A 12,875-nucleotide genomic window follows, 5' to 3' on the forward strand; every position below is an offset into this window, starting at 1 on the left:
TGCTGTTCACAGCTCAACAGTGGCACACAGGGGCTGAGGTAGGTTTAAATGTGATACAGTCAGAGGTGGGCTCCAGAGCTTTTGGGGGGGGCCCTTATCTGGTTTCAAACATGCCATTAATTCTCACCTGCTGGGCCCTACCATCAAAGCCCAGAGATACAAAACAGTGTAGAGGCCAAGGCGAACTGCTGGGCAGTGTCTTTCTCTGCCCAGCGGACCAGTTCACCAAGGACCCCGCTGTCAGCCCTGGGAGACAAAATTGTTGTCACCATTTCACCAAAGAGAGACAACGCCGCTGCCAGGTGAAGAATCCACGAGAACGTGACATGCTTCTCTTTCTACTCGTTTCATCATCCATGTGCTGTAGGACTCGTGTGCTATTGCGAGTCCAGCGGGCTGAGAAGGGGCTGGCAGGGTGCGGAGAGCACCGGCGTCTCCCTCTGCCGCGGTCCGCCCAGTCTGGCCTTGATCTCCGAGCTGACACCTTCAACCTGGCTGATGAGAAGTTAGTCCCGAGCGGCTGAGGCTTAGAGGAGCAAGCTGGCCACGCCCCTGGGGGAGGCTGTGGGCCTATCAGTCCCCAGACTACCAGCCTACGAATGCCATACAACAAAATGAAAAAAGGAAGAGTGACTACCCTGAAATCGCGATCACACAGCATGTAGAATGAGAAAGAAATTACTTACCCAGGGATTTCCGGTGTCCGCATGCGCAGAACACTGGGATCGGACCCCCGGGTACCTTCTCGATGACCCTTCCAACAACACCGGTGCGATCAATCCGCCAGAAACGCTGGGAAATAACAACAGACGTCTCATCTCGCTGGCGTCTCACAACCACCAGCAGGCGCCTCTGTGCTGTTTGCTGGCCACATTCAAGGTCACCTTAGGTCTCAGGAAGTGACCATCCCAGCAGCCAGTGGCCTTCTGGATGGCCTCAGTGAAGTGAGGTGGCCCACATGGGTTTCGTCCCCTCTGTAGAGCCACGTTGCTACTCATCTACCTCAAAGATCAGTTAAGAACGCGAAGCCTGTGTTTCTGGTGGACTGTACTGGTTTGGGCCATGTTTGGTTGACAGCAAAAATGAGTGGCAGGTGCAGAGATTTCCCTGTAACACAGATACAAGGCCTGCGTTTAGATTAAAAATACCATTGTAAATCAAGATCGGAGAGGGCTAATCCACTTCTCTTCGAACATCCCATCTATTATTCTGTCTCTTTCCCATGGAATTAATAAGAAATTACAAATCCCTGCAGAAAGCCCCCCTCCCACATTCACTTCCTGTGGTTTTAAGTCCGGACACTGGGTCTAGCAAATTTCCAGACGCTATTCTGTTCCACGTCTGCCTGTGTGAGGATGACCACCAGGGGGCAGTCCTAGCTCTGCGCTTGGATTTTTCCTGCTCCTGTCTCCCAGTTGCTTTCTCTTTGGCGTGACTTCCCAGCTGAAGGTAGAGCGTGGGAGGGGAACCCGGGACGCAGCCCGCCCTGTCATTCCATCTCCCCTATTCGAGTCCTCAGCTAACCTCCTTGCTGATGTCGATTTTCCCTCAAGGCCCCCGAGTCATCATTGCCCTTCCTTGTAAAAGGACTTTGTTCAAAGACACCGGTGGCTCTTTTCTCTAACGTATAACACCCTGTGTCTAACCACACGCATTTGCTTCGTGGTGTTTTCTCCGTGCAGCTTAGTAAAAGATATTAGAATTTGGAACTCTCGTGTGGCCAGACAAGCCACTGCATGTTCTTTCAAAGGCTGGGCGTCTGTAGGTGGAGGCCTGCAGACCCTAGTCATCCACCATGAGGGGCGGCGGGCAGGTGCAATCAATGGGAGGTCAGCTCCCCGGGCAGAGGTTCAAACAGAAAAAAACTCGCGTTCATTTGATTCTCAGGCTCGTCCAGATATGCTTTGGACCCTTGGCTATTATTTGAACATGTAACAGTTTGAATGATGGGTTCACACACTATGATAAGCAACAGAAATCCGAAGAAGTGAGCTAACCTTCTTGGGTCTTGGGAAGACAGACGCTAAGCTGGATTTTCTCTCTAACACTCCTCTGTACGTGAAAGCAGGTTGTGAAAAATGTTACAGAGTAAATGAGCTCGAGGGTATAGAAACTGTCTGTTTTACAATGCTGCTCGGATTTGTGCAGAGCTCAGAGGTGTGAGACAAGGTGGTACAAACTCCTCACAGGCGGTTGGGAACACAGTTAGAAGCCCTGAAATAATGGCGGCACCGAGCTGGAGTCCACATCCAATATTCCCATTTCAGAGGGTAACATGACTCCGTCCTCCACATAGTAGGTGCTGAAACGCTGTCGTTTAGTGAGCACATGAGGACATGCCGGTATCCTTTGCATCCAGAAGACAGCCAGCAATTAACGCTCCATGACATAGCCCACAATTCAGGATTAACAAGTCTGGGAATCAGGGGAGGTACCCTTCGCCAGGGCCAGACAGCTTTGGGTCCAAGGTAGCCAGTGTCTGCTTCCTAACCCTCCCAAGGTTGCATTTAATAAAGCTGGGGTGGGGGGCTAAGGACTGGAGAGAGGGGCTCCCGAGAACCAAAAGTGTTGAGGAACCTCAAGTCAAACATGGTGCAGTGATGGAATCAGGCAAGCCGCACCTAACTTGAGCGTCCACACTTACATAAAGGATGTCCACAGCATGCTCATTGTTCCCCTCTCAGAAGTCAGTGTGGGCCTCCCCACTGTAGAATCCCACTACCTCTTAGGAAGAGATGCCGGTCTTCCTGTTCCAAGTTCGAGCATAGCATGCTGTGACATAGGGATTTATTTTTAAATTCAGTCTTTCTTACCTCCCGTTATTCTTTTATTCTTTCTCTTGGTTGCTTTCTCTCCCTGGTCACCCCACCCCTAAACGCAGGCAGTTTCCAACCCTCTTCCTTTATCCTCTTTCCCTATTCCTTACTAGCTCCATGAATCCTCGAACCTGTTCTTATAACTCAACAACCGCCTGAAGTTAAAGAGTTCAGAAGTTTTATGTCTAACCCTGACCATCTTGGAGAACCAGTCAGTTTTCTATTTTCAACTCCCTGCCCTCCTTGTCTTCACGGAGACCCCACCACGTCCAGCACATCCAGAACCCAGCTCATTCTTGCCCCCTTCTCTTCCACTTCCCTACTAAGCTAATCATCCGTGAACATCCTTTTCCTTCTGACCTGGAGCCTCGGAGCCAGCTCTGACTCCTCCCCCTCCACTCACTCCCTGGCGGCTCACCACATCATTGCCTCGCACAGCACACAGGTGCAGAGCACCTCTCAAGGCGAAGGGCTGAGCCAGGTGCTGGGTGCATCCGTCTAGAGAACCTGAGTTACACTGTGTAACAAAACAAGCCTAAAACCTCAGTGATTTATACCAACAAAGTTATTCTTCTTTCTCATTCACATTCATCAAGAGCAGGTGATAGCTCAGTCTCGTGTGGTCTTCACTCTGGGGAGGGGCAGGGTGGGGGACCCAGGCAGGTTTCATGACAAAGGGACAGCAATCTCTGGAGGGTCTGACATAGACATTGGCCACAAATCATCACAGGGTCTCACCAGCCACAGGGGAGCTGAGCAGGAAGTACCACCCTAGCATGTACCCACAGGGCAGGAAACCAGAATGTTCAGAAAACAGCTCTAACAATGTAACAACCTCGGGGCTACAGTGGCAAAGGACAGGGTGTCTCTCTTGAGTTTCTAGCTTTAGGGAGGGGATAAGTTCCCAGAGATGGTCACCGTTCTGTGTGATGTGGCAAAGGACACAGCAGTGCTGTGCACAGAACAGGGAGGCCCAGGCGCACAAGCAACAGGGTCAGAGATGGTCTCCTGGGACCTGAGTCCGCCCTGGCTTGCAGGAGAGGAGAATTTCACCTGCTGAAAGGGCGTCGTGACCAGAGGAAGCAGCATCCTCATTGTAACATCGGGTCACGCGGATTCTCTCTCTGCAATACCTTTTTTTAATTTTTAAAATGACAGCTCACACTTCATATTATTCTGTATCAGTGTCAGGTGTCAGCACAGTGGTGAGATACTCCCTTTGCTCCTCTTCCTCCTTCCACACCCACTTAGTCACTGCTAAACTGCTTCGAAAAAACCTGGTGCCATGCCGAAATGATGTTCAGCAGCTGTGGCGTTGAACTAAATTTTATGGGTTGTGGCTGTGAGTCATCCAATTAAATTGTATAATGAAATTTCTGCTTAATAAGGCAGGGAAGTGTGTGATCATCTTCGGGATGTGTTCTGTCTCAGGTGGCGTTTGACCCAATGCCTGTGCTTTTGAATCTCTGACTTTGGTGATTTAATTCTTCCATGGTTTCGTCTAAATGACCTCGTAATGGTGGTGGCCTTCCTTCTGTAATTTCCAAGCTAGAAATTATGGAGATGCCTAAGAAAGCAGCCACGGTCCATTGACACAGGTGCAATTAATCACCTGCTCATCCAGCTGGATTCGGTGCCCTCACGGGGCAGGTGTGCGCTGGGCTCTCGGTGCCTTTGTGATCAACCAGGTCTTGCTCTGGTGCTCAGCACCTGAGCTTGCCCACTTCTGGCTGGGGAAAAAAAGAAAAAGAAAAAAAAGGGCAAGTTTCCCGGAAAGAAAGCTGCTTCTGAGCATCCCCGACCTATGAAAACCAATTCAGTTTTATAAAAACTCTTGGGAAGTACATCCCTGAAGTTCCCTTGGAAATAACCTCAGTATTTCATGGCCAGTTCTGGTGGGAATGGTTCTAGAGTCTCCACATTTTTTGTGTTGTCATTTCCGTCGCTCTATTAGACTTTGGCTCTTTCAGGGAGTGGGGGACATTTCGTGTTATCTTTTATGAGGTAGTCCCCCCAAAATTGTCTTTCCTCCTGCCTTTAATTCATTTCCAACGAACCAGGGAACAACTGCTCAATCTGTCTGCAGAATCTGTTTTCTCATTTTCTTTTTCTGTTGAAGTGGTCATTCAGATTTATTGGCTGTCAAGTGAGGCTGCCCAGGTGCTATAATGGATCAAAATGCAGGTGACATGTACTCTCAAATTGAGAGAAACCTTGGCCTTTAAAGTCCTGAGCCCAATTTCGTACTTTATGAAGCACAAGAAAAAAGAAACAAACTCCCGGAATCTCATTTGGAGCCCAGTCGCACACAAGAGCCTGCCCAATTTTGCAGACAAATTGCCAATAAGCCTCCTGGCTTTGCGACGATGGCGCTCATCCAGACTGGACACCGGGGTGCATCACCCTGAATGTGCCCCCCTCCCCCACTGCCGCTCCTGCTTTCCCTGAGCCACAGAGGAACATGCCCTTCCCATCGACCTGCTTTGAAAAAGTCCAGCTTTGAAAACATCTTACCTTTTTTATCTGGCCAGACGTGGTACTATTTATTTAAGGAACTAAACTGGCTTCAAATATTTTTCAGTTAAGACTTAATGAAAAGAGCTATTTTCTCCAATACTGTATATTATGCTATATTCTTTGTATCGCTAAGAATACACCATCTCACTAATTTCTTCCCCCCTGTGAGAAGTTACATGATGCTAAACTAGGTCTTTTGGCAGAATATGTTGAGCGGGTGATAGCGGTCAAGTTGAATCCATAAACAACCTTTACAGATAGATCTTTGGCGTGGCAGAGGCCACGAGAACAGGGAAGAGAGGAGGCAGAACCGGAGGAAATGGAGGGGATTTTGTTAGAAAGAGCCTGGGAAGTGGGGCCCCCGGAACGTCAGTCTGGCCGCACCCCGGGCCCAACAGCTGCACCGAGAGGCTGGTTCCTGTCATGCTTTTTCTGGATACCGACTTTCATTCACTAATGCGTGCATGTGTGTGTGTGTGTGTGTGTGTGCAACTACAGAGATCTCAGTGAACCGCAGAGGAGACCACCAAGACTGACTCAGATAAAACAAGTATGTTAAATATACTGTTTTTTCCATAGGCTCTGGACACCCACCATATTTCTTTAGGAAGGTCTTTGTGCTGTATTATTATCTGCTTTTAGAGATGAAAATAGTGAAATAAAATGAAAAGAAAGTGAATCCAAATGTACATAAGAATTTTAAAAACAGAGGCAAATCTTAATTGATACAGCTAATTGTCTCTTCTTAAGGTAAGCCAGGCCATTTTTCTGCCACTAGAAAAGAAAAATTGAATATGTTTTGAAAGTGCTATTGCCCGGTCACGAAAAGAGCTCTCCATTTGGTTTGCTCTGCTTTGGGGGAGGTATTTCAAACAATCGCTGCTGTGAGCATTCTGTCCATGAAATCAGGGCATTTGAGGTTTTCATTTAAACTGCATGTTAATAAGCAGGAGTAGACCTTTTTAGAGTGCTATAGTTCTTTGACAGAATTAGTTTTTTATTAAAAAGTTAATTAGGATTTTAAGTGGAATTTTTTAATATCCATCAGACACACTGAGTAACTTGATCTGAGCACCCTGCTCTCAATACAACTGACGTTTCCTGAGTTCATCTCAGGCAGCAATCAGTGGGTCCTGATGCCACAGGGCTGTGGCCCAGGGCCCTGGGGGAACGTGGAGGGGGGGGCCAGCACCACACTCAGAGAGCCCCCGAAGAACATGCAAGACCACGTACCCAAGTGGAATACAGATAAGGATCTCATGAGAGACCCGTAAACAAAGGGGAAAGAGGGCCCTGGACAGAGGGGATCAGAGACGGTTTTCGGGGCTTGGCCAGTTCATCTGCTGAGCTAAATAGTGTGCAGAATTTGGAAATGAATTCTGCAATTATTAGGGAAACATCCCGTTTTACAGAAATTACCAAAGAGCCTTTCAAGGAACTCGGGAGGGCTAATTTTATCTTATTTACTGGTTTAGACCCCGTAAGGAGAAAGATTGCACGAAAACCATGAGGCAAAATGACTCTGGAGCGAAAGCAAGTGTAGAAGATACTGTTCCCAGGCTTTCCGTGGGGTGACATTGGAGCAGGAAACCTTCCAGTGACCTTGACATTCTTCTGAGGAGCACATTCCTTAGAACCCGTGCCTGCACCCATCAGACCCAAAGCAGTGATGCAGAAAGGCAGGGCACTTGATCGTAAGCCGCCTGGCTCGGGTATTGCAACCTTCGTACCATCAACTGCATTTTCCCTCTGGGTGCAATTCTAGGGAGGCAGGCATGTCAGAAGTCTTATGTTTCAAAAACTCGCTATAAATATATTTTTCAAAAAACAAACTCATAAAGTTTTCCTCTATTTTCCTAGGCATGTTGCCAGTATTAATCATGTCCCCCACTACAACAGGAATAGTTTTAGAAAGAGAATTCACATGGTTTTATTTCTAGATTTGAGCAGAAATGCATCAGAATCCTGCTTTGCCTCATTTTAATTGATCCTCCACTTGCCAGGCAGTGACTGTTGCTTGTTTCCTTGGGACGGGACTTACCTTGTAATTTACACACAGGAATTGAACTCCATGTGCTCAAACAGAGCTTATATTCATGCTCTCTTACTATTCCTCAGCCTGGCACTGAGAGCTCTTGCATAAATGGTCTCGCCAACCCCCGAAGCAGAGATGTGCAGGGCAGAAAGTTTGGCTGGCTGGCCCCAGTGTCCTGGCCATCCATCATCAGCCAGGGCCTCCACAGGTCCAGTGGAGCACTGTCGGCGTGACACCAAACCGCAAGAACCATGAACGGAACGTTTGTAGGTGCAGTATTGGGAATAGCTCAACAGATGGACTATATGAATGTTTTACATTTTAAATGTGTGTCTCTGAATGAACACCACAGCCTTCCCTTGAGGAATTTATGGATTGCTCCTGTCATGTGACTTCAGCCAGAGAGAAAAGCCCGCTCTCCTTACTCCACAGTCTCTGATAGACCAAGAAATAAGTACCTTGGCTGCCACATAGAATCATTTCCACTGAGAGTGGTTAATTGATAAATGTTAGGTTAACTGTGGGTTCTGATAGAATTAACATGTTTAAATACTTTTTAGTTGAGAAAGAACTGACTTTCCCTCAAGTGGCTAGCAGGAATGTCTGACAGGCACAAGCTAACTGGCAACCCCAGTCCACAGATGTCCCATCTCCTTCATCACCGCTGGGTGGAGCAGAACCATAATGAGCTGTGGGGCTGAATCCCCATCAGGAGCCATGGCTGCGCAAGTCAGATGCCTGGCACCAACGCTTCCATTGTGCTGATTGTTTCTGTATCTGCAGAGTTCAAGAACTGAGGCTTAAGTCTGCCCTTATGACAAATGTGTAGCCCAATTATAGACATGCATTCAAGATTAATGCTCATGTTGGGCATAGTAAAATCTTCTGGAATGGTAGATATCCCTGTCAACTCTGAAGATGATAAGCCTAGAGTGTTCGAAATCTACAAGAAGAAAATTAAATATTTAGGTATTTAAATATTGAGAAAAAATGTCTTTCTCCCCTTCCACAAATGTCTCCTTCTGCCGTATTTGGCTCATTAATCTGTAAGAACCATTGGGAGCTTGCCTTTCAGTGTGCCACGATCCTCTGTTGTCGCCTTTGAGAGTCAGTTCAGCTTGGTTTCCTCCACCCCTCCACGCCTGTGTAGTGCTTCAGGGTCCTAGACACATCGACCTAGCTGAAGTGTCAGGAGACACCTGGAAATAAAACTGATCTCATTGAACATTCCCAGTATCTGGAAGGGAGGGTCTCACGATGAAATGCATGAAGAAATTAGCAAGTCCGCTTAAACACGGTTAGATCATTGTGTGGGAAAATCTGGTATCCAGTAAACAGACAATTAATGAAATGTAAATATAATCAGTGCTATTGTAGCCCATATGAAAATACCAAGGAAACGTTTCCTGAGGAAGCAACCTACATCCACCCTTTCACAGGACAGGCATTTCTGGCTGAGAAGGATTTACTCAGATTTGGTTTACTACCCCAAACGAGCCTCTGATTAATTTTCCCATTTTACTCTTTTTCTCTTACCTGTTGCCAACTCTTGAACATGTATAATTGTTCAATTATGCACCATTTATAGGTAAGTGATGTGGCTTAAAATAAACAGTAGCTGTAAAAACCATTGAGCAGTACACTCCTATGCTGGAGGCATCTCAGGCCCATTCGCATCTCTCTTTAGACAGCCAGTCTCCTAGTCTCCTACTCTCCTACGAGATCCGCATGTAATCATCCCTCACCCACCAAGCTGGGAGTCCCGGCCAGTCCCAGCACAGCCTTCTCTCCTGTTGTGAGCAGGGCCACGACTAGCCTTTAGCCCTCTCAGGTGTGACTCGCCGATTTCTATGTCCTTCTAGACTCCAAGCTCTCTGAGTGATTTCCTTGAAGTCCAACCCTTCCACCCTTGGGTAATAAAAAGCAAACCTAAAAAGCTACTAGAGATAAGACATGTTATATCCATATGTACATGTCTTAGCAAGAATATCCTATTCCTGACTCAGCCTCTTATGGGGCCCAGAGATGGATGACGGGCAAACCCTGAGTAGAGGCTCTCACATTTCTTCTTAGGAAAGAAGGTCCTGCCATCTTTGGGACCGTTCTCAACTTTTAAGGCTAAAACTTCAAGACAACAGCAAAAGTCACATCTAATATCTAGTTACATAAATTACAAAGAAAACAAACCATTAATAACACTTCAGTTGTTTAAGTCATTCAGTTGGCAGCTTTCTCCTCCCTCTTCTCCTAAGACCTAAGAAACGGTGCCTGACCGTGGCAGTCACCGGGGGATGCGGTGGCACCGAAGGTGGCAATACCATGCAGCAGACCCTCCCAAATAACCGGCAGGGGCCTCAGATCAGCTTGACTGTGCCTCTCCCTCCGAATCCATAGAGAACTCATTCCCACTAGAGGATATCTTTATAAATAAACCTTTCTTCCTTTAGCTTTGGGTCAGTCTTCTAGATGAATGGTGAAACAAATATTGTTGCACAAGAAAACACACTTTTATCATAGATTTTAGTCATGCCTTGGGTTGTAGGTAAGAATTAAATGTCAACAAAAATGCTTATTTTGGAGGTAGTCAAGGATGAATTGTACCTAATGGGGTACTTCCTGAATTTTGACTAAAATCTATGTACTCATCATAGGAAACCCTTATTTTGTAAATATATTTTTAATGCTCTGTTGATGCTTAATGTTCAGTAAGAGCAACTGTTATAATGGGCGCATCATTAACCTTTGTGAAATTAATGTGGCAACCACATAGCCATGGAACATCATGGAATACAAGTATACGTAGTCTTGGGATCGTCTCCTCATTCTTCCAGGAAACAAGCCAGACTCCCTCTGACCTTCCAGAGGGATTCCTTTTCCTAATGATTTGCTGAATATGAGACAGGCCCAGTGTGTGTAGGGGGTGGGGCCTGAGGCACACTTGAGTGTATGTGCACATTGGAGGAATCTCTTTTCTCCCCTTAATCCTATGACAGTGGGCAATTCTCTGACATTATTTTGGGGTGAGGAAGAGTAAAATTGATGGCAATTAGAGGTCTAGTTAACAGCCGCACCCCCAGTTTAATTGCAGAGTTGGTGTTGGAGGTCACACAACCTACAGGCCTACAGAGGCTCACTGAACAGCTTAGAAGAGTAAAAAGAAATCCTTCCCCTGCTGACCACTTACTTGTAAGTGGCAGCGTGGAGAGTGGAAACAGCTCTGGAATCCAGGGTGGAGCTGGAGCCTCTGCTCACCCTTGTCTGGCACTGTGGCCTCCATGAGTCACTTACTGTGCCTTCGTTTTCCTGCCTCAGCCAGATTTGAGTTCTTAAAAACCCACACTGGGTGGCTTACACAGTGGATATTTATTCCTCATAGTTCAAGAAGCTAGGGCGTTTGAGACCCAGTGTCTGGTGAGGATCCACTTCCATGTTTTCTGTTATACACTCACGAGACAGAGAGAGAGGGAGAGCAGCTCTGGTCTCTCTATGCCCTTAACAGTGAAGGCACGAATCCAATTGCCTCCCAAGGGCCCGACCTCCAAAGGCGGCGCATTAGGCAGCAGGACTTCACCATATACATCTGGGAGAACACACACACTCAGTACCACACATTAGGTAGCAGGACTTCACCATATACATCTGGGAGAACACACACACTCAGTACCACACATTAGGTAGCAGGACTTCACCATATACATCTGGGAGAACACACACACTCAGTCCCACGCATTCGGCATCTGTCAAGGGGATCTCCTAGCAGCCTACCTGCTTCATGTGGCTTCTTTAGGGAGGACGTGACCTGTCTCGGTCCGTCCTCCGTTCCATCAGTTTTTACTGCATGTATTTTGAAACTCGGTTATTAAGTTTGTAAATATCTAGGATTGCTCTGTCTTCTTGATGGCTTAATCCCTTCATCATTCTGAAATCACCTTCTTCATCACTGGTAATATTCTTTACTCATAAATCTACTTTGTCTAACATTAGTACAGCCACTCCAGCTTCTTCAATTAGTGTCAGCAGGAGATCGCTCTCCTGTTCTTTTGTTTGTAGCCTCCTTGTGTTTTTATATTTGAGCAACATGTCTTGTAGCATGCAGTTGAGTATTGCTTTTATATCCAGCTGCACAATCTCTGCCTTTAATTAGGATTTTAAATCATTTATAACTAATATAATTACTGATATATTGGTATAGGTTTAAACCCATAACCTTGCAACTCAGCCTTTTATATCCTATTTGCTTTTTTAAACAGTTTTTCTGCTTTCTTTGGATTAATTTAATATTTTTAATAATCCCATTTTATTTTTTGTTGGCTCATTAGCTTTATTTTGCTCTTCTGTCATTTATTTGATCATTTCAGTGGTTTCTTAATAGCATATAACTTTTATTTATCACATTCTACTTTGAAGTGATATGATACACTTCACATGTTTTCAAAATTTATCCAAGTTAAGCATGGATGAGTACCTCATTCCCTTATTTTGTTGAATAATGCCCCGTTGATTGGATATGACACATTTTGTTTATCCATTCATTGGTCGATGGATATTTGGGTTATTTATAGCTGAAAAAATTATTGGGTGTGAAATGTTGTGAGTTTTATCATGTTGGGTACTGCAAAGTTTTATTCCTGTAAATATTTTTGACTTTTGTTTTGGGATGCAGTTAAGTTACTTAGTAAATATTTAATTTTTATTATTAAATATGTGTTATGCAATACCAGCAAGGTTTAATCTCGTGCTACTTATTCCCTATGGCCGAACTAAGGCCCTCGTGCACTCGGCCCAGGGCCTGTGAGTCTCCAGGGTCTGCGGTCTGGCTGGTGAGAGTCCGAGTGAAGGCCAGACTCTGGGACTTCCTGTCCTTCCAGGTGGTTCGTTCCCGGCCTTAGATAACTCCTCACACACATGCACAGGTCTGCTCAGCTGGGCGTGCGAGTGGGACCTTCTCCAGACCCCCGGAGTCCTCTCTCTGTGCAGCTGCCCTCTCTCCGTTCCCCGTCCAGGGATCCAGCTCCCTCCCTGTCTCTCAGTCCTGTCTCCTCAACCTAGGTCGGCGCCGGCTCCTCCTGGGCTCCCGTCCCCGGGCCTCGGCCTGGAGCCCCTCTCCCAGAAACAGTGCCTGCAGTTGCAGGCCTCGCCACCTTTGTTCCCGTATTTCACAGATCACTGCCCTTCGTTGGTGTGCAACACCTCCAAAGCTGGTGTTCTTTGGTTGTTTCTGGTAGGGGGGTCCATCTGGTCCTTGCTACTCCATCTCAGCTGAAAACACACGTGTGGTCTGTTTTCACAATTAGAAGGGTTCGATTACTCATGGGCAGCTGCTGCCAAAGCCGCTTCATAGAGAAATGTAGACTAGGTGGCAATGGACAGGTGTGTCTATAGAGTAGACAGCAAACCCAGCCTTTTAAAAAAGAATCAGTGTGGGCTTTGTATCTTATGACACAGAACGCGTGATAACCATTCTTTCAGGAAATCCATCGGTGCCTTTTGCCTCCTTGAATGTGGGA

At 46.4% G+C, this 12,875-nt stretch overlaps 1 protein-coding gene across 1 annotated transcript in view; it reads left to right on the forward strand.

Annotated features, from left to right (window-relative positions):
- Positions 1-12,875, forward strand: part of DSCAM (DS cell adhesion molecule) — a 116,085-nt gene that overhangs the window by 42,054 nt on the left and 61,156 nt on the right. The window lies entirely within an intron of this gene.

The sequence above is a fragment of the Artibeus jamaicensis genome, unplaced genomic scaffold, assembly GCF_021234435.1.
Source record: "Artibeus jamaicensis isolate MK-2021 breed Jamaican fruit bat unplaced genomic scaffold, CSHL_Jam_final scaffold_474, whole genome shotgun sequence".
Taxonomy (NCBI): domain Eukaryota; kingdom Metazoa; phylum Chordata; class Mammalia; order Chiroptera; family Phyllostomidae; genus Artibeus; species Artibeus jamaicensis.